The sequence below is a fragment of the Coturnix japonica genome, chromosome 7 (genome assembly GCF_001577835.2).
Source record: "Coturnix japonica isolate 7356 chromosome 7, Coturnix japonica 2.1, whole genome shotgun sequence".
Taxonomy (NCBI): domain Eukaryota; kingdom Metazoa; phylum Chordata; class Aves; order Galliformes; family Phasianidae; genus Coturnix; species Coturnix japonica.
This window is the reverse complement of record NC_029522.1, coordinates 23,563,416-23,585,200: the sequence shown is the minus strand read 5'-3', so window position 1 is coordinate 23,585,200 and position 21,785 is coordinate 23,563,416. Positions and strand designations below refer to the sequence as shown.

At 43.6% G+C, this 21,785-nt stretch overlaps 2 long non-coding RNA genes across 4 annotated transcripts in view; one reads left to right on the top strand and one right to left on the bottom strand.

Annotated features, from left to right (window-relative positions):
- LOC116653662 overlaps positions 1 to 19,084 on the top strand; it is a 424,305-nt gene extending 405,221 nt beyond the window's left edge. Inside the window, exons 11-17 of one of the 2 annotated variants that reach the window (XR_004307914.1) lie at positions 1,676 to 1,777; positions 1,968 to 2,670; positions 3,151 to 3,272; positions 3,382 to 3,526; positions 4,470 to 4,570; positions 5,157 to 5,263; positions 18,747 to 19,084. This is a non-coding gene — a long non-coding RNA (uncharacterized LOC116653662). The remainder of the gene's footprint in view (positions 1 to 1,675; positions 1,778 to 1,967; positions 2,671 to 3,150; positions 3,273 to 3,381; positions 3,527 to 4,469; positions 4,571 to 5,156; positions 5,264 to 18,746) is intronic. The other variant, XR_004307915.1, reaches the window with a different exon arrangement.
- Positions 8,630 to 18,751, bottom strand: LOC107316840. Of its 2 annotated transcripts, none has more exons than XR_001556600.2 (6): positions 15,851 to 18,751; positions 15,478 to 15,621; positions 13,536 to 13,651; positions 13,128 to 13,291; positions 8,963 to 12,619; positions 8,630 to 8,808 (listed from the first exon to the last, which is right to left on the bottom strand). It is a non-coding gene; the product is annotated as an uncharacterized LOC107316840 (long non-coding RNA). The 2 variants fall into 2 exon arrangements; XR_001556603.2 differs by having other exon boundaries at positions 8,963 to 11,855.
- Positions 19,085 to 21,785: the final 2,701 nt, after the last annotated feature.

The following is a 21,785-nucleotide window of genomic DNA, read 5'->3' as shown; positions in this document are numbered from 1 at the left end:
GCAGACTACAGCTTCCAGACTTCCAGAGCTGGAGATGAGGGGGCTTTCTGCTTCAATAGCTGTCAGTATTTTTTGTTCTGGCTGCCCTTTATCTTTTAGGTCCTCACTCAGTACAGCCAGAGACCTCCACAGTGATTAACTGACCTATGAGTACTGTTGGGGGGGGGGGGAAGCCCACAAGATTTCTGGTGGTATCTCCTATGGAATAAATTTATCTCTATGTTGCCTACTTGAATCCCCCCCTTTCAGGTGGTGGTGGGGATGTGACTTGACATTGGCACTCAAAAAATGATCTGCTTTGATTTTATTTTTTTCCCTTCCTCCTCTTAGAATAAAAAGGGAGGAAGGAGAGGAAAACAATCATTACTTAGCTGTGCTGAAGGTAAATACGCTGCAATATATGCCCAGCCTGAGGAGAGTGAAATAGCACAGTGAAGGTGTAATTGTAAACAGCTGTAGAAAATGTCTTTTGTGAAGAATTCCCAGGGCATGGCCTCCATTTGTTAGTTACCAAGCTTACCTGCAATGCAGATAAGTAAACCATGGAAAAGATCACTTACTAGTAAAGCCTTCCTCCACCTTTCCCCTCCCTCCCTTAGCCAGCATGCTCCCATTGAACACATTCACAGACTTAGCCAACTTGTCTGTATTGTCTGTCTGCTAATTCACCTATGGAAAAGGAGGTATCAGATGCTGTTCAACAGAAACTTGAAACTGAGCCTAAGTGTAAGGTGGGTATTGTATCTCCTTGCTGCTCACAGACACAAAACCCCCTCCCTGCCATTTTCTCTTGGTCACTCTTTGGTTGCTGGGAATTTGTAGTATTAACTGTTCACACTCAATACTTGCTTATTCCTTTAAATAGGGAAGATTTTGCCTGCCCCTGCCTTATGTGGTCTGGCAGTGCTTGGAAGTTACCAGTCCAAGCCCCACATGGATGGGCTTCCCCTGTGCTCCTAGTCTAGTGGTCTGATTAGTCCCAGGCAATATTTGGTTCCCATCCTCAGTTTCTGTGGGTATTAATAGCACCCCAGTCCTTGCTGGGGAGTGGAGGGTAGTTTCTTAAACCTTGACTGGATAAATCTGGGCTGAAAAATGCTTTTTTTTTCCCCCTTTGCATTGTGTTTTTGTTTTTTTTTTCCTGTGGAAAATGTTGAGACTTTACCAAACAATGAAAATGTTTGGCCGAGAGCCCTCCATTTCAGTTCAGAAATGCTCCCCCGTGGGAGTTGTAGCTGGTATGCTTTGTGTCCCTGTCCTTCCCTGTGAGCTGACATTCCTGCCTTGCCCACTTCTCTCATGATGCAGTGTCATTCCCTCCCCTCTTGCTGAGACAATGCCATGTGCCATGGAAGTTGTATCACCATGGTGCTTTGGGAGAAACACAGTTCACGTGGCAAGCCCACCCTAAGAACTGAATGGGGTCATAACGATCTTAAGTGACAGCCTCTGGAAGATACTGTCCGAAGATTTCCCAGTTGAATCCCCTGACTGGTCATAACTTGAAACAAAGCAATTCTCCTTTTATTGAAAGACACATTTTCCACTGAAAAAGATTCTAATGGAAAATTTCAAGCAGTCCCTGAGGAAGTTCTTTCCAACCCAGTTTAGTTTACCAATTTCATTTCGCTTCTGTTGGACTTCTCTGTTGTCTCTGTTTAATCTCTGATAACAGGAGAGCTCCCTTCCAAACAAACATGAGACCAGGAGAAGCTTCTATACGTTACCAACAACATATGGAAAAGTGCATACCTTTCTGAGCAGGCAGATTTACAAGGTGAGCTCTCATAAGCCCCTAAAGAGAGGAAGATGCTTCCCTGTCTTTTGTATGTTTTAGCAATGAAATAAAAATCCTTTCAGATCTAAATCCAGTAAATAAAGATCTTTCTTTATGTTTCTTTGTGGAGGGTTTTGAACCTCAGTACCGCTCTCAGCTTGTGTTGTTTTTTCTTTTTAACTTGTTTCAGGGTAGTGAAATATGCCAAAGTACCTGAGCTGGATCACCCTCCCTTTCCTTTCTCCGCCTTTCCATCTCTTTCTCCAGCAGCAACACAAGAGCCCTATGCTGTAGCCACAGACCACCTGCTGACGGGACATCTCGGATGCTCTCCAACAGTTTACTTTTACAGTCTGTGCAGTAAAAGCTGACATCAGCATTGCTTAGTAAGGTAGGAAGTCTGTTCACCCAGGCCTGCGAGACCTTCCCTCTTACCAACAGCTTCTACTCACTCTCTAATGTTTCTATTCAGGGTCACCTAAAAGGGGTGACCCACAGCCCTGTCCTTCACCAGAGCGCTGAGCTACGCAGCATCCTGTGAACATTTTCTTCCTTTCTCTTAATTTTCTTTGAGCTGGGGATCTGTGCATGTTCTTTTATCTGAAGTGATGCTGCAGTAACTGCAAAATGCCCAGTGGCATTTTTGCTGTGGATGTGCTCTGGATCAGCTGCCTTTTGGCCTGGAAAGGGGGACAGGGGCTATGTTTTTATTCTTGCAGGTGGGAAAATGCAGTAGACAGCATATTCTCTTCCAGGCTAGCTGTACAGTTCATCTCCAGATCCCAGGTTCCTCCATTAAAACCTACCCCCTGCCCCAGGGAACAGCCTGGCAAGCTCTTCTGACCCAACAGCACTGGCAGCTGTTTGGCAGCTTCTGAAGTGGATCCAATCTGGTATGAGTTTGCTACACTTTCATTTTGTCTACATCTTCCAAACAAATAACCGAGTCCAGAATCCCAAGCTGTGTTTTGCAATGAAAATGCTTCAACGTCTGGGAATTGCTTCTGCTGCAGGGAAGATATAGAGCGCTGTTAACTGTTTAAAGGGTCAGTGGAGAAGGGAAGGCCAAACACTTGCCTTGAGGGCTTCTTAATGAAAGCCATGTGGTTAAAGAACTTGGTGGAACTGAGGGAGCCTTGAGATGTCTGTCTCTCTCTGGGCCGGTGCCCTCAACATTTTGGGGCCAGCATTTTTCTGCTAATAGCTGAGATTGTCCATGAATCTTCTTTTACTATGAGACCCCTAATTGGAAACACTATACCTATGCAGTACTCTCTCCGTATGAGCTGTAATGAACAATAAGTTTCACTGAATCACTGTGCCTCCCATTCCAAGCCTTACAGGTGATGAACACTAATTGGGAATTATTTTAGTTTGCAGTGAAATGTAACTTCTCATCTTCAACACAACTAGACTTGACGTGAGGAGCAGCAAAAAGGAGAGTTCAGCAGTGTTCGAGACCACATTGCTTAGTGACATCCCCATACAATCCAAGGTAAGAGAATTAATCAAATAACATCTGACTCAAACCTTCACGTAGAGCTGGAAAATAGCGGGGGAAATATGTCTGTAGGAAGGCCAGCTTTCTATTCTATTTTGTACAGAGCCTGACAGAAGAAAAATTAGGAGAGAAGAAATTCTTATCTTCTATCCAGAGGTCTCCAGAGATTTTGATTCCCCTTGCAGTGGCCTCAGAGCATCCACATGACTGGACTTCATGGATTATCTGGATTATATTACGATATGGATGTGAGTAGACTGTATCAAAGCTTTTCCAACCAAGCAAATATGGTTGCCTTGTTTTACAGTTAGAGTATGGAAATGGCATCCTGCCCCGCTCTATGTAAGAAAAAGCAATAACACAGATGAAATTTCTGACCTTGGTTTATCCCCTCTACTGCACTTCCAACCCCATCCCTTCTTAACAGACCATTCCTTTATAAAACCTAATTAAAAGAAAGGCTGCAAAAACTAATTTAACCTCTCATTAGTGTTTCTCCCATCTCCCCATGAGAAATCCTAACTGGAGAGTTAGAAACAAATCCATCAAGATTTCCACTTCATTAAATTGCATATGTCTTGATCACAGAACTAATGGGAGTTCATTTATCCTCTCATTCTTTATGTTACTTTGGAGCAGCAACAGGGGACCGATCTTAAGTCTCACTATTTCCTGAGGAAGGCATATCAGTTCAGGGCATGTGTACCTTTAAACCAAATTTTGCCCAAATACAGAGAAACAACGGATCAGCTCAGTGCAGCATCTCTTCTTTTCCTGCCAGACTAAGTTTTTATTCGACTTTCCAGCTGCTCTGACTCAGGTCAGTGACTTGCCAAAGGTCAAAAGCTGAGTCAGGAGTTTGGAAACCCCACAGTCCTGCTGACTCCCAGCTCAGCTTGGACCATACAAGCCCTCAGTGTCAACCCCCTCTCCACTTTCATCAATCTCTCCTGTCCCAGAGCAAACAGCTTTCTTCTTGGAAGAGGCAGTAACCCTTCCAAGCCCCTAAATGAGCAGGATGGGCACAGCTGCACTAGAACGCACCTGTGTTTTTCCTAGCCAAGTACCTTTTAAATATCTTGAGAGTGGCTGATGTCAGGTAAGTTCAGAAGAAAAAATTATCTTAACCAGCTCATTTGCAAGATACCTAATCCCTAAGGCATAAGCAGATGGTTCCCCTTCCATTCACAGCTCTCCTTAGAGCACTGCTCTACCCCAAGGAACATCCAGCTCCCAGAAATACCTCCTGGTTCAGAAGTGCAACTCCTGTTCTCTGTTGACAGCATTAGCAGGTAAAGGCTTGAGTCACTTTTACCTCCTTTCTTGGGCATACCCTTCTCTCCTTATCCTTGCTGCAACCCTGCCCTGACCACAGTGCAGGGCATCCTCAAGCTGCATCACAGCCCTCGCCTAAGCTGCAATTCCAGCTGGTAGCTGGATGGTGCTGCATTGTTGCCCAAGGACTGATAGACTTTAGATGGGTCTCATCTGATGGGGTGCTGACAGACCCATCTCAATTAATCGTGTTAAGTGTTCTCTACAGCCCACTGGGATGTAATCAGTGGAGACTTGAGCATAGATCACCACATCTGAAAGTAACTGCCTACATTCATACAGATTATGGGAGCTGAAGGGACTAGTTTAGATGGCATCTTCCATGTCACACCCAGCTAAAATAAAGCTGGGTAAGTCCGTCCTTGTGGCCAAATTTTTTTGCTATACAAAATCCTCTACTTCCTCTGTATTCAGTGAGGACTTGATCTCATGCTGTCTAGGAGAGGTCAGTCAACACCCATTCTTTGCTCACCCTCATCTCTCAGTGGTGTATTTGCTCACAGAACAACTTCCATTCGATCCTAATTTTCTTCACTTTTGAAGGTTAACATTCCAGAAACCATGCAAATGATCTGAAGTGCTCAGATGAGACCATCCCTTACAGCAGCGATCCTGCCATTAGATTGGGATGTCTCAGACATGAACTTCATGTGAGTAACCTGGAGTACACTTGTGCTTTCTTTTTCAGTTCTTCTTCCTTCTACTAATGGTTTAAGGAAGACCCAACCAAGCTTAATACACTGTGCTGATGATTCACTATCACCAAGACAGCAAGAGACCTTGCTCCTAAACAGCTCTCAGTCAATTTTAACACCATGCTTTTATAGGGAAGCATGACAAATACAAGCAGAGCAAAAGCAAAGCTATTTACCAGGTCTGTGTTGGGCTCAGTCACTGGAGGGGGACTTGCTTAGAACTTGGTTTGGGGAGATCTTGCATTTATTTCAACAAATGTGTATAGTCAGATCTCCTCGGCAGGCACCTTGGTATCCATGAATGCCTGGTGGCTTTGTGGAGTCTTTGGGATGATCAGAACAGAGGATGGTGCCTCTTTAAGAAATTCTTTTCTCAGGGAAGATCAGAACAGTGGATGTTCGAGCATATATAAAGTGGTATTTTTCCCACTTTGTTTGCTTTCCTTGCGGAGATCTCAGAGCATCTAGAAAAGTTCATAATGAACAGTATTGTATGAAGAGAAACTTAATGGGGAAACTGAGGCACAGGCTCACTGTGCTATGCTCTACCCTCGAGGCTGGTGTCAGAGCTAGGAAGAGACTCCAACTCCTTTCACTCTAGTGGGTAGCAATAGCCAGAATTTCTTCAGTGTTTCTTCCATGGCATGTCTCCAAGTGGAGTCCTCATAACAAAGCTGGACTAATATCCCAAAATAAGTGCAGATACCCTCAATGGAATCTGTAATTATTCTCTCTGCTGCCTGGCTGCCCTCTCCCCTGCCTTCCCTCCGGGCCTGGACACCTGTGTTGTACTGTGATTGCCTCTTCGTTTATGGCAAACAAGTCTGGATTCTCCCATTGTATATTTTTAAGGCATTTTGAACTAATCTGGTTTCTTCTTTCTTTCTTTTTGTCTCGGCGTGTGTTTTTAATTGGATCCACTGCTGCACTTTCCCTGCTTGCTAATGCTTTTCTTTAGGGAAGCACGAGTTTTTAACAACCCTGCAAGTACTCACTTGTCCTTGCCAAGCCAAGTCCATTTCTTTCTTGGGGATAACCTGACTCTGACCTACTTGTCAGCTATACAACAAATTCTGTGCTTTCAGATTAGTCTACTACTGTTCAGAATCATAGCGCTTAGCTGTAATTTGTACACCCGCAGGAAAGTGGCAGAAAGTCACACTTGGCAGCTGGCTTTGGGAGGAAGGCTGCGTTCTTGCCCCCAGGGGTACTGCCTGCTGCTCCCAACAGTACCAACATTCTGAAATGCCTCTCCTAGGTGCTTGCTGTCCTTTCATACTGCCTATGCAATGCTCTTTGGGCAGAGCCTCAAGCTTTAAGTCAGGCATCGGTGTCAAGGATTTCATCTTTTTCAGTTTCTCTATGGTGCAGCTTGCTTCGAGGAACATTCCTGTGGTTGCTGCCAGGCTCCTTTCCAGAGGAAAAGATTCAGGTGGCTTTGTTCCCTTTGTCTTTGCCAAATGTTTGCATTCCTGCTGACACCGCATCATGGAAGTGTCACACATTGGTGAGCACTGGCAGGACAGCCTGGCCTCTGCTCCCTGGCCCTTGCTCTGTGGCACAGGGCATGGAGCAACTGAGAAATGAGTGATCTGTGTGGCTTGGGTTAGGAGACCCAACAAATATATTTTATTTTATACCAACGATTGGGTGTTAATTAGCACCACTTCCCAGGCTGGAGTGGAAGCCTGAATGTAGAGAATACATTAACAATTCTAGTGTTGAACTAATTTCCCTATATACCCTCTGGTCATAGAATCACAGAAACATCTGAGGTGGAAGGGCCATTTAATGGCCATCTGGTCCAACTCCCCTGTAACAAACAGGGATGCCTACAGCTCCATCAGGTGCTTAGGGCTCCTCCAGCCTAACCCTGAGTCTCTTCAGGGATGGGGTATCCACCAGCTCTCTGGGCAACCTGTGCCACCCTTACTCACCTCGCCACCCTTACTGTAAAAAGCTTTTTCCTTATATCCACTCTAAATCTCTCTTTTAGTCTGAAACCATTTTCCCCTTGTCCCATCACAGCAGATCCTGCTAAGAGAGTCTGTCCTCATATTTCTTATAAGCTCACTTTAAATACTGGAAGACCATTAAATAAATATTCTTGCTGCAGGGACAGTGATGCAAATTTCTAACCTCAAGTGAGTTCTGTCTTGGGAGATGTCTGTCTTTGTATTTTGTAGCTCAGTGACAGAGGGACCAGCTTGACATCTCTAAAATTTCAAGAGCAAGTTTGATGGTCTCATCTACCCATCTGAACTAGCCCAAGGTCACAAGTACTGTGATTTTAAGGTATGGTAGGGTGGAAAGAAGCAAGCTAGTAGGAAAAAAGGTTGTATGTAGGAAGAGGTTGTCCAGAGATGTAGTAAATACCCCAGACACTCAAGGTCAGGCTGAACCAGTTTTTGAGCACCCTGATTAAGCTGTAGGTGTCCCTGTGCATTGCAGGGGAGTTGGACCAGATGACCTCTAAGGGTCTCTTCCAACTGCAATGATTCTGAGGTTCTGTGTATGACAGCAGCCTCAGAAACTTTCTACCTATTGCAGCCAGATCTGCAAGCAGCACATCCAGGCCTCTTTAACAGTGCCTTGCCTGTCAGATCAAGAAAAAAGCGGTTGCCATGACACCACAAACCATATTTCTCAGGCTGAGATGTGCCAGAATTTCAAACAGATGTGGCAGTGCAAACAAGAAGCCCCCCTGGGAGTGTGCCAGGAGGTTAGGAGCCATTCGGTGCCTGTACATGTCCTTTCTGGCCTGCCCTGCAGCCCAGCCCAGGGCGGCTCAGCAAACAGTGGTACTGGAAAGGCTCAAAAGAAAATTGCTGAGTTGGGAACTCTGCTGAAATAGCACCTGCCTTTTTTTTTTTTTTTAATCTTCTTTTTTTTTTTTCTCGCTCTCTCTTTTTCTTTCAAGGCCACATTTATAATTTTTGCTGCTTGGAAAAGCTTACCCCAGCCCTGTTTGGCATGCGTTCTTGGCCTGAGCGTTCCCATGAAGATCTTCTGTAAATAGGCTAGTTGGTTTCATTTCCCCTCTGAAAGCAAGAAGGGATCCTTCTGTTTCAGTAATGCTGAAACAGAGAGGGTTGGAAGGGGGCAAGAGGGGCTTTTAGGCTGCAACAAGCCCCGGACAGATTGGGGAGGTCCTGCGGGAACAGGTTGGCTTTGTCAAAGCAAGGTTTCCCAGGGAAGTGTGCCAGCTCATCTTTCACATCGAAAGGTCAGAAACCCACTTACAGGGAATTTGGACATTTTGAGGTTTTACTCAGTGGTGGAATGAATTATTTTTATTAGAAGTGGGGTTTTCAAAGAGAGAGAATATCTCTCCTTAGACTAACCAAAAGAGTTAGAAAAACAGATGCACTGTCAGGCTCACTGGCGCTTCATCAGAACTGAAACCAAAGTGCACCGTGTTCAGCTGCACACAGGTGGGAAACACTTGTTCCTGATTTAACTTCTCCATGTCAGCTGTCCGGTCAGTTTGAGCAATGGGCCTTTGGATGAGGCAGAGAAGGGATGTTAGCAAGGAGAGAGAAAACAGGGTTAATAGTGTGAAACAAAGAGAGGTACAGGAAAGCTATAGCTGTTGAACCCATACATTTTATCTATAGCTTTTGTATTGAAAGTATTTATTTATTTAAATTATACCTTTGCTCTTGCAGCAATTTCTGGGTGCAGGTATCCTGGGGGCTGGCTCCTATCCTTTTCAGGGATAAAAGAGCAGCACGCCTGAGAGAAGGAAGGAAAATGCTGGCATAAGAACAGACAGTAAAGAACATTTTTGCCTCCTTTCTCTGAAGGTTAGGGAAGCCTAACCTCATGTAGCCCCCACGCCAGGTATTAAACCAAGTAAAGCTACCGTCACCTTTATTCCAGCTGTAATTTGCTATTGATTGTTGTCTTAGACTGAACTACCTGGCACACAAAAACATCCTGAACTTGACTCTGTCCCCAGCCCATCTTTACTCTTATGGTTGTCTGGTAGCAAGAGAAGCAGAACCTTATCTCCATCAAAACATCAGTTGAGCAGCTTTTATAACAAAGTTAAACAAGTGTTCCCTTCAATGACCCAGTTCTGGTACTAGTGGTGTGCAGAGAAGATCATTTGCATTTAAACAGAGTGGGAGCTAAATGCCCCCATGAAACCCAAGTGTTTGGGTCACACTGCAGTTTCAGGCACTGAGCTCACTCTTTTGCTCCCAGTAGCTCTATCTCAAACACCAGATCTCCATTTTATTGGGAGATAATTCATGAGAGCTCATCATGGCCTACACACCTATTCCCTGCATTTCTGCAGCTGCGTGGGCAGCTGAGGGCATGACAAAGTATGAAGGAATGGTGCCCAGTTGGGGATGCTCTACTGCCAAACAGGGATGGTCAGTCTGGTTCAAAGGAGCAAGCTTCAAAGCGCAGAGGTATTTCTTCACATTCCCCACACTTCCCATGAGAAGTTCCTTTGTCAGTGCGGTCAGAAGTAAGAAACAATGGGAGTTGCAGAGGATGGCACCTATTAAACACAGTGGTCTACAGGGCAGATATCTGAGGAAGAAGCAGGTTAATGGGCCAAATTGGTATCCTTCTGTAGTGAATCTGGGCTCTTAGGACCTACATCATCTACATAAGAACCACAACAATTTGGAACACACTTGCTGAAGCCACCAAATGAGCTCGAGGATCTCACGCAGCAGGGTTCAGTAGCAAGAACAGAAGACAGTGAGTGACAAGCCTTACAAAGAGCAGTCCAGAATTCCCTCCCAGGGAATAAATATCACATTTACCAGTGCTGTCAGCACCCAGTGCCCAGCTTTGGGCAGCAGCAGCATACCTGCAGAGGACTTCCCACTGAATTTGATCTTGGTCCCTCCCTTTTCTTAACTGGGCAAGGTAGGAAGGGCTTTATTTATCTATTTATTTAGTTGACTTACTGCATGTAAATCAATTCCTCCTTTGCGGTCCTGGCAGGGTGTCAGCAAGCGGGAGAATGCGTGGGAGCGGAGACTCCTGAATGGTTGCACAGAACAATTCCCTGCCTCCTCTCTGGCTCGGAAAAACTGTTTCCCAGCAGTGGGTTTCCATATTGTTCCACTGGAAGAAACAGAGCCAGGCATGTTCTCTCTGGATCTGATCTTATCTAAAAACGCTCCCATCACTGTATTGCGTAGGTATGGGATGGCTGTGGAGAACCTGATTTTGGCAGTCTTCAGCAAGCTGTATGGGAGCTCTGATTTTCGCATACCCTGCAGCTTATTTTGTCTCCTTTACATCTCAACTTTTCTCTTTACTTTGATCTGAGAGAGACAGTGCTTCCTCCTTTATTCCCTTGTTAGGTTTCAGGCCCTGGAGGATTTATGATCACTGAGCCATGATCATACAGAATCTGATTCAAAGTCAGAGATACCTCTTTTTCCATCTGCTCCCTCTGAGCAATAGGTTTCCAACCTGAATCTGACCTGAGAGAAAGAGAGGAGAAAAGTGACACAAGGAATATCAGAACGGAAACTGAAATTGCCCAGCAGGGAAGAAGGTAATTTGTGTGAGAAACCTTTTGTACCTGAACCAAAAGGGCAGCTGGTCACCAGACACAGTGGGTCAAAGCCACAGTCTGGACTCAAAGCAGGATCAAAACTCTCTTCCCATCAAGGTTAAGGTGCTGATATTTCTAAATCTGGGATCCTACTGGTAATGGGCCCAAATCAGTTCTGCAGCAGCATGCAAATGGGGGAGACTTTAGAGAAAAGTCAAGTCAAGCACTCCTGTTGAAATCAAGCAATTCAGACTGGCTAATATGGATTTTCCCTGCTCTCCCTCGCTTCCTCATGAGAAGAGCCAGGTGCCAGTAATATCATTCAGGAAAGCCAATGGTCTGGGAGAGATGAGAGTAGAAAGAACCTGTCTGACATATGTCCTGATGAACTCCTCTTTTTCTTTATTTCATCCACATTTCTTCTCTTCCTTTCTGCTCCTGCATGCTTTCATCACCCTCATGCTACATCACTGAGCCCACCTTAAGGGTATCCATACATCTTATGTTGACAGGGCTTTCTGATCATTTGCAAAGGATATGTCAAAATTTTCACCCAAACCCCTATATGTACTGCTGTGGTACAGCTGAGCTGAAGACCAGTGCTGTAGGTATCCACAAAGCAATGTTGGTACAGCCATACAGACACTGATCTTTTTTGAGAAAGGGCCTTGTGGCTTAGCTGAGGCTGTGACAGGTTTCAGATATGATCCTGCCCCTTCCTAGCAAACCTACCTTCAGAATAGCAAATTGGCAGACACACCAGGTTGGCTGGACCCCAGGCCTTCCTGGATCCCTTCCCTGACTTCTCATCATGTGTGTTTTAAATTACTGTTTAAATCAAAGATGTCAGTGATTCAGGCCAAAGGGTATTGCTGAGAGGTAATCTCATACTTTTTCCTCTGGCATCTTTCCTTATGCTGATCCCAGCACCAAAGCCTCAGGGATCACCAAAGGGCTGCCATTCCTTGCTGCATGGTCCACTTCTTTGGATGGCCAGAACATTTCACCCAGCATTTCCTGCAGTGAGAAGGACACAGAACAAAAATTAGACACACCAGATCCCCTGCATTGTTTGACACATTTCGTTTGTTATTCCTCAAAGGGTTGCATTACTTTTAGGGGCTTGGGAAGAGCTTGGGGTAGTTGTATACAGCACGCACATCATTGCAGGGACTGTTCTCAGAGAAAATTCAGTTTTACAGGGTTTTGGCTCCAGTAACCCAGTTAAACTGGTGTTTGCTTCCCTGGAGCAAGGTCCCCTCCAGCTGATGTGCCACTGCATAGGGATACATACACCCACACCCTACCAGTGGTCCTATATAGGAGCTGAAAAAGACTTTCAGGGTTGCTGCAGACCAGGAGCGTTAGAGAATGGCCCAACTCCTCTGAACAGGAACTGTGGGACCTAAGACTGAGGGACAAAAAAAAACTAATAGCTGCTGCCAGACTCTGCAGGAGAGGGGAAATTCCTTACTAAGCACAGTGGATATTAACGCATACCCCAGCAAAGACAGAATATCCCACCAGGGGCACTACCTTTACCATCAGAAATGGAACACAGAGCAACCTCTTCTGGTTTAGAAGGTGTTTCACCATCTGTAGCACTGAATTCCCCTGCTTAGTGAATTCCTGTCACCCTCATTTCTGGGTCTCAGCAATGCTGACATCAAGATGCCTCTGGTGGGATGGCTGGCATGGTGGACTGCTATTGCATACTGTTCCAGGCCCAAGCATTATCTGGCCAAGTGACATCTAGGTTGATGAAGCTGTACATTTGGCCCCTAGGATGATGGATAAAGTGTGTAAGTCAGAAACCTGCTTTTACAGAGCTCTGCTTGCACTTCTGTATTTACCCATCTCTACCAAGGTCTTTGTATTTTCTCTCCCTCCTTACATGTCTCTCTAGTACAATCTCTACTGTTAAGCTGGAATTTCACTAGACTTCAGAGACCTTTCTATAGAAGCCCAATTAAAAATAAATAAAATTTGGCTTTATAAAATGCATGAACATTAAAAAGTCAAAAGACAAACTCATCTTCAGCTGAAAAGCCTCTACATGTGGACTAATGCTCTCAGGCAGGAGTAAGGTTATTGGAGTTTTGGAGTTAGTCTGAGGGGCACAAATCAATTCCATTTCCAACCCTGGCACCTCAGCAGAGACCTCAGGATCCCTTTTACATAGAACGCTTCCCTCATCCCCTACTTGAGGGTAGTATAGCTCTGTTAGTTTCCATGTTGATATCCTCCTCACCAGTCCCAGCCAGAGACTTGTATTTCTAACAGTCTTACCTCGCAAAGGAGTTCCCAGCGGTTGAGAAGGCTATCTATCATTGTGATCCAACCTGCTTGCATCTTTTGAAACCCAGTTGAGTCTCTTCTGCTCTTTACATGTTGAATCCAAACTGACTCAGCTCCTTACTGCAGCTACATTGTACTCTTGTGGAGTTAACAGTCTGGATAACACAGACATAACTATTTACTTTCGGTCACTGTTATGTCAGTATAGTTCTCAATTGGATCATTACTTTTTTTTTTTCCTTAAAACAAACAACAACAAATAAACCTATTTATGGTGAGGAAACATTGATCTGGCACTTAGACTGAAGTCCACTAGACAACAAAGGAGTCTTGTTCTTCTCCCATCTAGTTTGTCCTATCAGCGTTTCCCAGTTTTCTTGGAACAGGCAATTCTTTTACCTGAGATGGCTGTGGACTCCCCACTTGATCTTTTGTCATCTCTATTGAATTGGCAAATTAATGCCAATGGCCAGAGGGCAGCACGCTCAATCTTCTGTTCCCCTGGGGCATCTATTCTGCAAGAGAAGAGGCATGGCCAGGAGTAAATCACACAAACACTCTGAGCTAGAAGTTTATCTCTAGGGCTCACAGCAATTCAATCAACCTCATATGTGATTAACCTCATTATGAACTCAGTCTGGGAGGAGACTCCTAGAGAAACATATCTGTGCAAGGAGAGTATCAAGGTCTGTGATTTCTGCCTAACATCCCATTCTCCAATCACGCGCCTCCAATTCCCCATGCTTCCAGTCATTCCCATTTCACATCTTCTTCTCCAGAGAAAGGAGTGAAGGAATGAGATGTGAAGCAATCAAATTGGAGGTTAATTAATGACAGAGAAAAAATTAAATTTGTGCAAGTAAAGAGAGATCTTCGTATAATGAAAAGCTAAGGAAGGATTTGCTCTACAACACAGAGGTGACCTTAGAGCTTCTCTACAAGTGTTTTGGGAGAAACAGACTTAAAAACTACAGAAGCAGAGATTAGTCCCTGCTTTGAGGTTTGTCACTGCAAAAACATTAACACCCCACACCTCCACAGATCGATGAGTTAGATTTGAGAAGGAGAAACTCAGGTTTGGGTTTGTACCATTTCTGTCTGAAGGGTTCAGCCATGGGCTAACCTCCATGCCCTGTAACATTTCAGAGCAATCGGGGAAGACAGACAGATGGAAACACAGGGGGATGGAGGGAAGCTGATTTATATGCAGCTGAAACACAGCCGTGGGGCTGCTGCCAAACCATGTAGATGTGGTGGCAACACAAACAGAGACACACAGAACAGCCTGTGCAAATATAAACACTGCCACACGTGATGAGGGTTCACCGAGTTCATGCAAACACCAGGGAAAGAAAAGGGAGAAAAAAAAAGAAAATAAGAAACTTAACTAGAGAAGCAAGTGTAAAGATGATGTCAGAAACAGAAGTTCTGCTAAACAAAACAAATAAGTGAAATGACCCCTTCTCTTGTCCTACAGAAGAGCATGCTTTGATATCAGAAATTCACTACAGAACTAAAGGACACAGCCCATCTTCTGGTGTTCCAGGTGGTATTCTTAACACCCCTGTACATAACAGTTGTCATTACTGATCAATTTTCTTCTCCTATCTAGATCTTGTGGCTGGTGGTTTATTAAATCATATGCCTCAGATTCATTATTATGTTTCTCTCTGTGTCAGTTCAGGGTTGTTTCCAAATGCAGATAGCTCATTACAGAAATCTGGCCTGGCACAGGCTGCTCTAGCAAACTCTCATTTCTTCTCCGGCTTTCCCATGTGAATCTAGATGAAGCCCAGCAGAGACTAGAAGTCATCATCCTGTTAGAAGGGGCTCGCATGGAACGAGTTTCTGGATTTGGGTATAGTCCCTAGAGGCTAAAAATTGCAGGGTAGAAACCACTGAAGTAATTATTGCTGACTGCCATCCTAGGACAGAAGGGGCATGGAAACTAAACATTCAGCCGTAGCTGAGGATGTCTCCTCCACCACCATGAAGGCCACAGATGTAATAACAAACCATATTCTTGATTTGTAGTATCATATTGCAGAGATGCCAGTGCAGCACTTTTATCAGCACCAAACTGCAGAAGAGACTGGATTCCATATAGTTGGCTTTCCAGGATGGAATGCTTTTCCTTCACAGCAACAACTATTGCAGTACTTACCCTGTTGCATATGCCCCTTTACTCACACCCAGATGTCCCTCTAACATCTGTCTCTTTGCTGCCATCCTTTGGCAGCCTCCAGGGAGAAAGAGGGAACAGAGTCACCAAATGCCATCTCTGAAACCTTCAAATACCCCCATCAAAAGCTAAGCACTCAACAAAGCTGTGGTGTCTTACCAAGAGTCCACAGGGACACCGCAGTTTCCTTCAGGCTGAGAGATTAGATGGTTGGAGCATAGGATTGTAAGCCAGAAGGCTCCCATCCAAGCCCAGCCACTGAGTCAAAGTCCATAACCACCTCCAGGTCTTAGCCAAATACAGCTGTAAGCAGAAAGTTATATCCATGAGACTGATGAGACAAAGTGTCCTCTTGTTTGTTGCTGCCCATAATACTGGCCTGAGCAGGGCACACTGGTTAGTTAAAACTAGTAGAGATATCCTCAAACAATGCTGTACCTTGCCATTGCAAAACCCTAAGCTATAGACACTCTCTCTGCCTGCATGTCCTTCACCCACCCACTGAAGTCAGCCCCAAAAATGCAGAAAATACCCTGAACTTTCAGTGCTGCAGTCTTCTTTCACAGAGTGGTTCTTCCCTACAGAAGAAGGAGGGACAAGACTAGATAACTTCACCTTTTGTACCTGTAATGTAACATATAGCAATAATAGCAAAGCACACAAAACTAGGCTGCAGCAAATGAGAGCAAACCCAAATGCAGCAGCTATGGATGCAGAAACAAATGAAGAAAAGCCACTTACCTTTAGAAGACCTCCACTAAGCAGGGATCTCCAGTGAGATACCCTTGCCTCCACTGCCAACCCTTAAATGAGGTCTGAGAAGGGGTGGAGCTGGGATCCACCCCTTCTCTCACTCAGGGGTATTGCATGCACCTGAGCTCCCCTGGGTTGACCCTGCCTTCCCACCAGGTGCTCAATCACTGCTTCAAGCTGTGACTTAGCATTTCTGCTACAGTACCCCATAGTTCCTTGTTTCTGTGGAATCTTTTAGTCTTTTTTGGGTTAGATGCATTGTGTTGGCTTGTAGATTATCTCCAGAGGTCCCTTACAGCCCCTACAATTCTGTGATTCTGACAGCTATGCTATGCAATTTCAAGATCTTAGACTATCATATTGATTTCCTTCAGATTCATAGTTTCTTGATGATTCTTCCCTTATTCTTCAGCATTTTAAACTCCACAAGACTTTCTTGACAGTTGTTAGGCTCTGGCGTTACCTCATCTAGTACATGACTGTGCCTTCTGCTCTCCAGATAGATTGAGAAATGAAAATGAAGTGACTATTGTTTTTTGCAGCATATTTTTGATAAGGAGGCTGGAATGAGCTCCTAAAATATAGCAGCAAAATGTCGTTTGTTTTTTCAGAAATGCATCAAAATGTCTCCACATCTGCTTATGTTCTCCAGTTCTATATCATCTCATCTTCACAGGGACTGAGCAACTGTGCTTGGTCTCATGTTGAAGTCTGGATATTTGTTCTGACTCCTTGGGAACGCTGTACAACCCAAAGCACGGTTCTTTTGGATATATCTCCATTCCAGAAAGATCACAGTTCAAGTTTGTTTTGTTTTGTTTCTTTTTGTATTTATAAAATTGTGTCTGTAGTGTGAAGGAGGTTCAGTTGACAGTCCTGGAAATGCAGGTCTTCTCCTTAGCCGTAGTAGATGTGGTGTAGATTTCACCCCTCCGCCCACTGGCAGCAAGGCCTTAACTTGGAACATCAGGGGGAAAAAAAAACAAAGAAAAAAAGAAAGAGCAAATAGAGTTCACTCTCTGTGACCAAACGTTAGCTCCTCTGCTGTTACAATCAATAAAAGTGGCAGTTTTGAAGGGAAGGCAGATCGGGGCAAGTCTTGCTTACCCTCTCTGGATTAGATACCATCTGTTCTTCCATTAATAATCAGTTCCAAACACACACATTTCACCAACTTTCCTTGGTTCCAGCCAGGAACTCTGCGAGCAGTGATTCAGAGTTGCTCCCAAACCAATCACCAGCACCAACCTCAGATCATGTAGTACTTCTGAAGATCTGGAAGGTCGATAAGGATCCACATTTCTCTTGGTTTCCCTGCACACACCACCCAGCTCTCACCATTCCCCAGCTCCACTGGAATGCATAACCAAGCCAAGAGTGCTATGATGTATTGGGCATGCGGGAGGGCCAGCAGTGAGCCTGACAGCAACCATGGCTTCAAATTAATAAAACAAAACAAAGGAAAAAAGTTGAAAAACAAATTAAGGAAGACAACCAACTTCTATATAAAACTTTTCCATCTGGAATTTCTTCTGCAAAGAAATATCTTAGCTAAAACCCATACCAGCACACACACAACACCAAACATGTGTTTGGAAAGCAGGTAGATTGTTCTTATGGTTCCATAGCCCATATTTCTTTTATCATTTGCAGACATTTCCATTCATATTTTGTCCCCCTATTCTTCACAGGAGCCCCTTGCGATCATCTACAGAATGACCATGTTTTAACTTCCTTGAAATTCATTCTTAACTCCTCCTTTCTTTATAATATGGAAGGCAATCTGAGCATTTGTTAGGTTTCTGAGATATGTGATCATTATGTTTCATTTTTCCTATTTGTCAGTATCTCAGTATCCATTCATCTGTCCCCTTTCTTTTTGCTTATACAGTTTATAGGTCAATCTAGTATTGGTTTATGAATGAATTTCATTACAACCAATGAGTGTAAGGGTACTCTGTTCATAACGTTTGTTTTAAATGTGATATATTTCTCCTCCTCCTCTGGTTCAAAGACAGAAAATCTATTCTGTGGAAAACATGAGGTTTGGGAAATGTTATTTAAGGAATAAGATGGGGAAGACCAGATGAGAGAATGGTTATGAATGATTCTTTTTTTCCCCAGAAGTGGCTATTAACAGGTGTTTGTAGATGTTGGCAATGGACCTACAGGTAAATGAATGGAAACCTTTGGTCACCCACAACACCGATCTTTTCGATAGAGCTTGTGTCACACGAATAAAATGTAAAAGAAAGTGAAATCTGAAAGGGTACTTATAACTGTCCTCCTACTGTATAACTTCAAGCCCGTTCTGTCCAGGCTAATTAAAACCTTTTGGAACTAAATGTCTTTCAGACACAGAATCATTGTTTCAGTAATCAGAATAGAGTGAAGACTTGTGTGGTATTTACAGCTGTCAGTGATTTCATGAGCTGTTGTAAACATCCCTGCCACTTAAAGATCATGAAGCATTTTGAGAATACGTTGACCGTATACTGTCACGGTCAGTGCCTTTTTAGTAGAAATGAAAATGTACTTAAGACCCCATGGCTGGCTGTGATGGATTGGTTTGCATCGTAAAAAGTTAAATGCTTTAATGAAAGCGTGCTTTATGAGTCTAGCTGTTAGCCATGGGAGTGTCATCACACTGTAACCTTCCAGTTCTTCCTCTCTAGGATGAATTCAAGGCGACTGGACCAGTAATTTATTACAAAGCCAGGTGCTGGAGACAGCAGAGAAGAAGCAAATAAGAATGTAAGAAAGCAAGATGGAGAGATGGACATACTTAACTACAAGATACAGTTTGCCTGGACTACAATTTATTTGCACACCAGATGTATGTATGCTTCAGGCTGACAGCACCGCAAAGGGTGGGAAGTTTAACACTGCCAAGTGCCAAATAGAAGGAAAATAAATAAAACAAAACAAGACTGACTTTATGTATTTGTGTATTTCCTCTAAACCCACTTAACCAGTAAAACCTGGATCTTTCCAATGAACAGCACACCATAGACTAGAACATTCCCCTGTAAACATGTTTGGAGTCTTCCTCCCAGCTTGATCAGACCAACTACAAAACTGATTATAATTCAGTAGGCTGAGGGAAGTTGTAAAGTGTACCTCTCTAATTAGTTTATCAATTTGAGAGTGAAGGACTTGAGTGAAGAAATGTGATGATGTCAGTTCTACGATATTTGAATAGGCTTATTTACATTCCTCACCTTGTATTTTTTTTCTTTTTCTACCCATCTTCCTTTCTTCACCTCTCTCCCTTCCCCCAGCTATCACTATTTCTTTCTTGCTTCTTGCCAAATCCATCACATACCTGGGGTCAACTAGACAGTTCTGCAGATGGGTTGACAATACTGCAAAGCAGTCAATATGAGATGTTCCTGTCTGGCCTACAGATGGGAGACTCATAAACACTTGATACACCCAGTCCCCCATTACTGGTTTAACAGTTTTTTATTGGAAAGCCAAAAACTTCCCCAGGCGACACAAGTAGTTGCCATATGTTCAGGATACTAATAGTGCCTCTAAAAATTCACGTGTTTTTATGCTAGAAGAAAAAGTGAGATTCTTTTCTTCCTTGTCTGTTTTCAGTGGCTGAGAAACAATTCAACTATATGGGCTGTTCTGTGGGTATTGGCAGGCTTTGCCAATTGGATGTGTGTGGGTGTGAATGATGTTTTTTGTCTTAAGTCATTCATATTGATTGCATTCAGAACATTCTGCGTCAGTATCTTCTGGCCATGATGATACCTCATCGCAGCTCCTCAGAGGCACCACCACTTCATATGCCTGAGTCAGAGCACAAACTAAGCATTGGAAAAAGGCTACTTCATGCCTCCAGAGCCTTGCTCAGCCCTGCACAGAGCAGTGGGCTTATTTGAAGCTTGACTGTCTTCAAGTGAGAGATAATTAGGAGCCTCCTTTTCCCAGTGTGATTCCAAATGTGAGCTTAGGGCATCTACCTCTGCATTAAAAAAAATAAATCACAGAGCAATTCTTCCATGTGTGGGGCCTAAAAGTGTTCTAATATTCCACAGGAATAATAAATTTTCTTTAATTCCTTTGGCTAACCAGAAGTGGAGACCATCAAACAACTACAGGTGCTCTAGGGAGCAGGGAACATGATAAAATAACCCTTAATCTTTATTTTTTCATTAAGTGCTAGGAACCAAACGCCTTTACACTGTCTGATGGCACCCCGAAGATGAAGAATTTCAGCAAAGTCCACATCAGCCTACAATGGTGGAGGATTCCAGCTTGCATTTGGAAGGGAAAAGCCCATTATTCTTGGTTTTCTGGCTGAATTACTGTTAAGAAATTACTTTCCTGTTTCTGAACCCCTTTTGTGGTCTGAGATTGACAGAGCATCGTTCCTTGCACACCAAGAATATCTGAATGGTGTTGTGGCATGCCACCTTCTGTCCCAGTTATACTCATATTTTTCTGTATATTATGTATTTAACTCCCTGAGGATGCTGTAAAAAGTTTTGCAGATCTCAGTGAAAACAAACTGGCTTCTCAGAGAGACAGAAATGAAGTGTGCTGAGAAAAGAACACCTCTAAAGGGAAATTCAGAGTTATTCCCTGAGACTTGTGCCAGATTACTTTGTAGCCTCAAAGACTTGGTGGTCAACAGAGACTACATCACTCTATTAGGAAAAGGCTAGAAAAAAAAAGACTGAAAGTGCTAAAATACATTGTGTACACACTGTCACTCCCTGACCTCAAACAGTTTGAATTACCAGCCCTCCAGAAATTCATAATATAAACAAAAAAAGTCTAGAGAAGAAACGTGGAAGGGCATCCACATAGAAAAGACATAGAAAGGAGTGCTCTGATGTAGATCAACTGCTAAAATAAAAGAGGTAAATATAAAACTGTGTTTGAAATATATTAGTATCCAATGACCTCATCATACTCCCCAAATGAGGGAATTCAACCTCCTTCTGAAGAACATGCCCAGTTTGTAATGAGTTGTTCCCGTGATATCTTCAAGGGAACAACTAGGATTACTCATTAGATTTGAATCTTGGCACCTGCATCAGTATGCTGTTGATTCAATACCCAAATCTGAAGAATAGCCATTGGACAGAACTGTCCCACTCACTGCAACACTGCTCCGTGGGCAGCAAAGCAGCAGTTAGAATTTCCAGGCCCAAAGTAGCAACTGACCCATCCCACCTGCATTCTTGAAGCCTTAGTGTCTTCATACCAGAGCCTATTCTTCCTCCTCTGAATGTCTATGACACTGGAACCAGGATGTGCAACCTGGGGGTGTCTGTCTCTGCCCTTTCCTGAACAGCATTTTAGACCCATGAATAAGTTTCTATGTATCTACGCTACATTAAAAAAACTAAAAGGCCTCAGACCCCGTGGTGATCCTCATTATTAATACAAGGAATATTTCTAGAGGAAATGTATCCAGAAGTGCCTAATGCATAAGAAGTTATACAAAAGTTAGTTTCAGTGGGAACTTTATATATGCAAGCTGCCTTGCAAATCTTGTTTGTTTGTTTGTTTTTTAATAAAAGGCTGCATCATCCCCAAAGTATTGCTGAAATGTGCCTTAAAAAAGCATAATTCCTGGAAATCTATTTCTTCTTCTGTTAGTTGAAAAGGGAAGAAGAAAATGGTCTGTGTTGGTAATTCTTTTGTTCACAATACAGCACAAAGGCCTTGGGGTCCTCTGCAGTCTTGTCAAG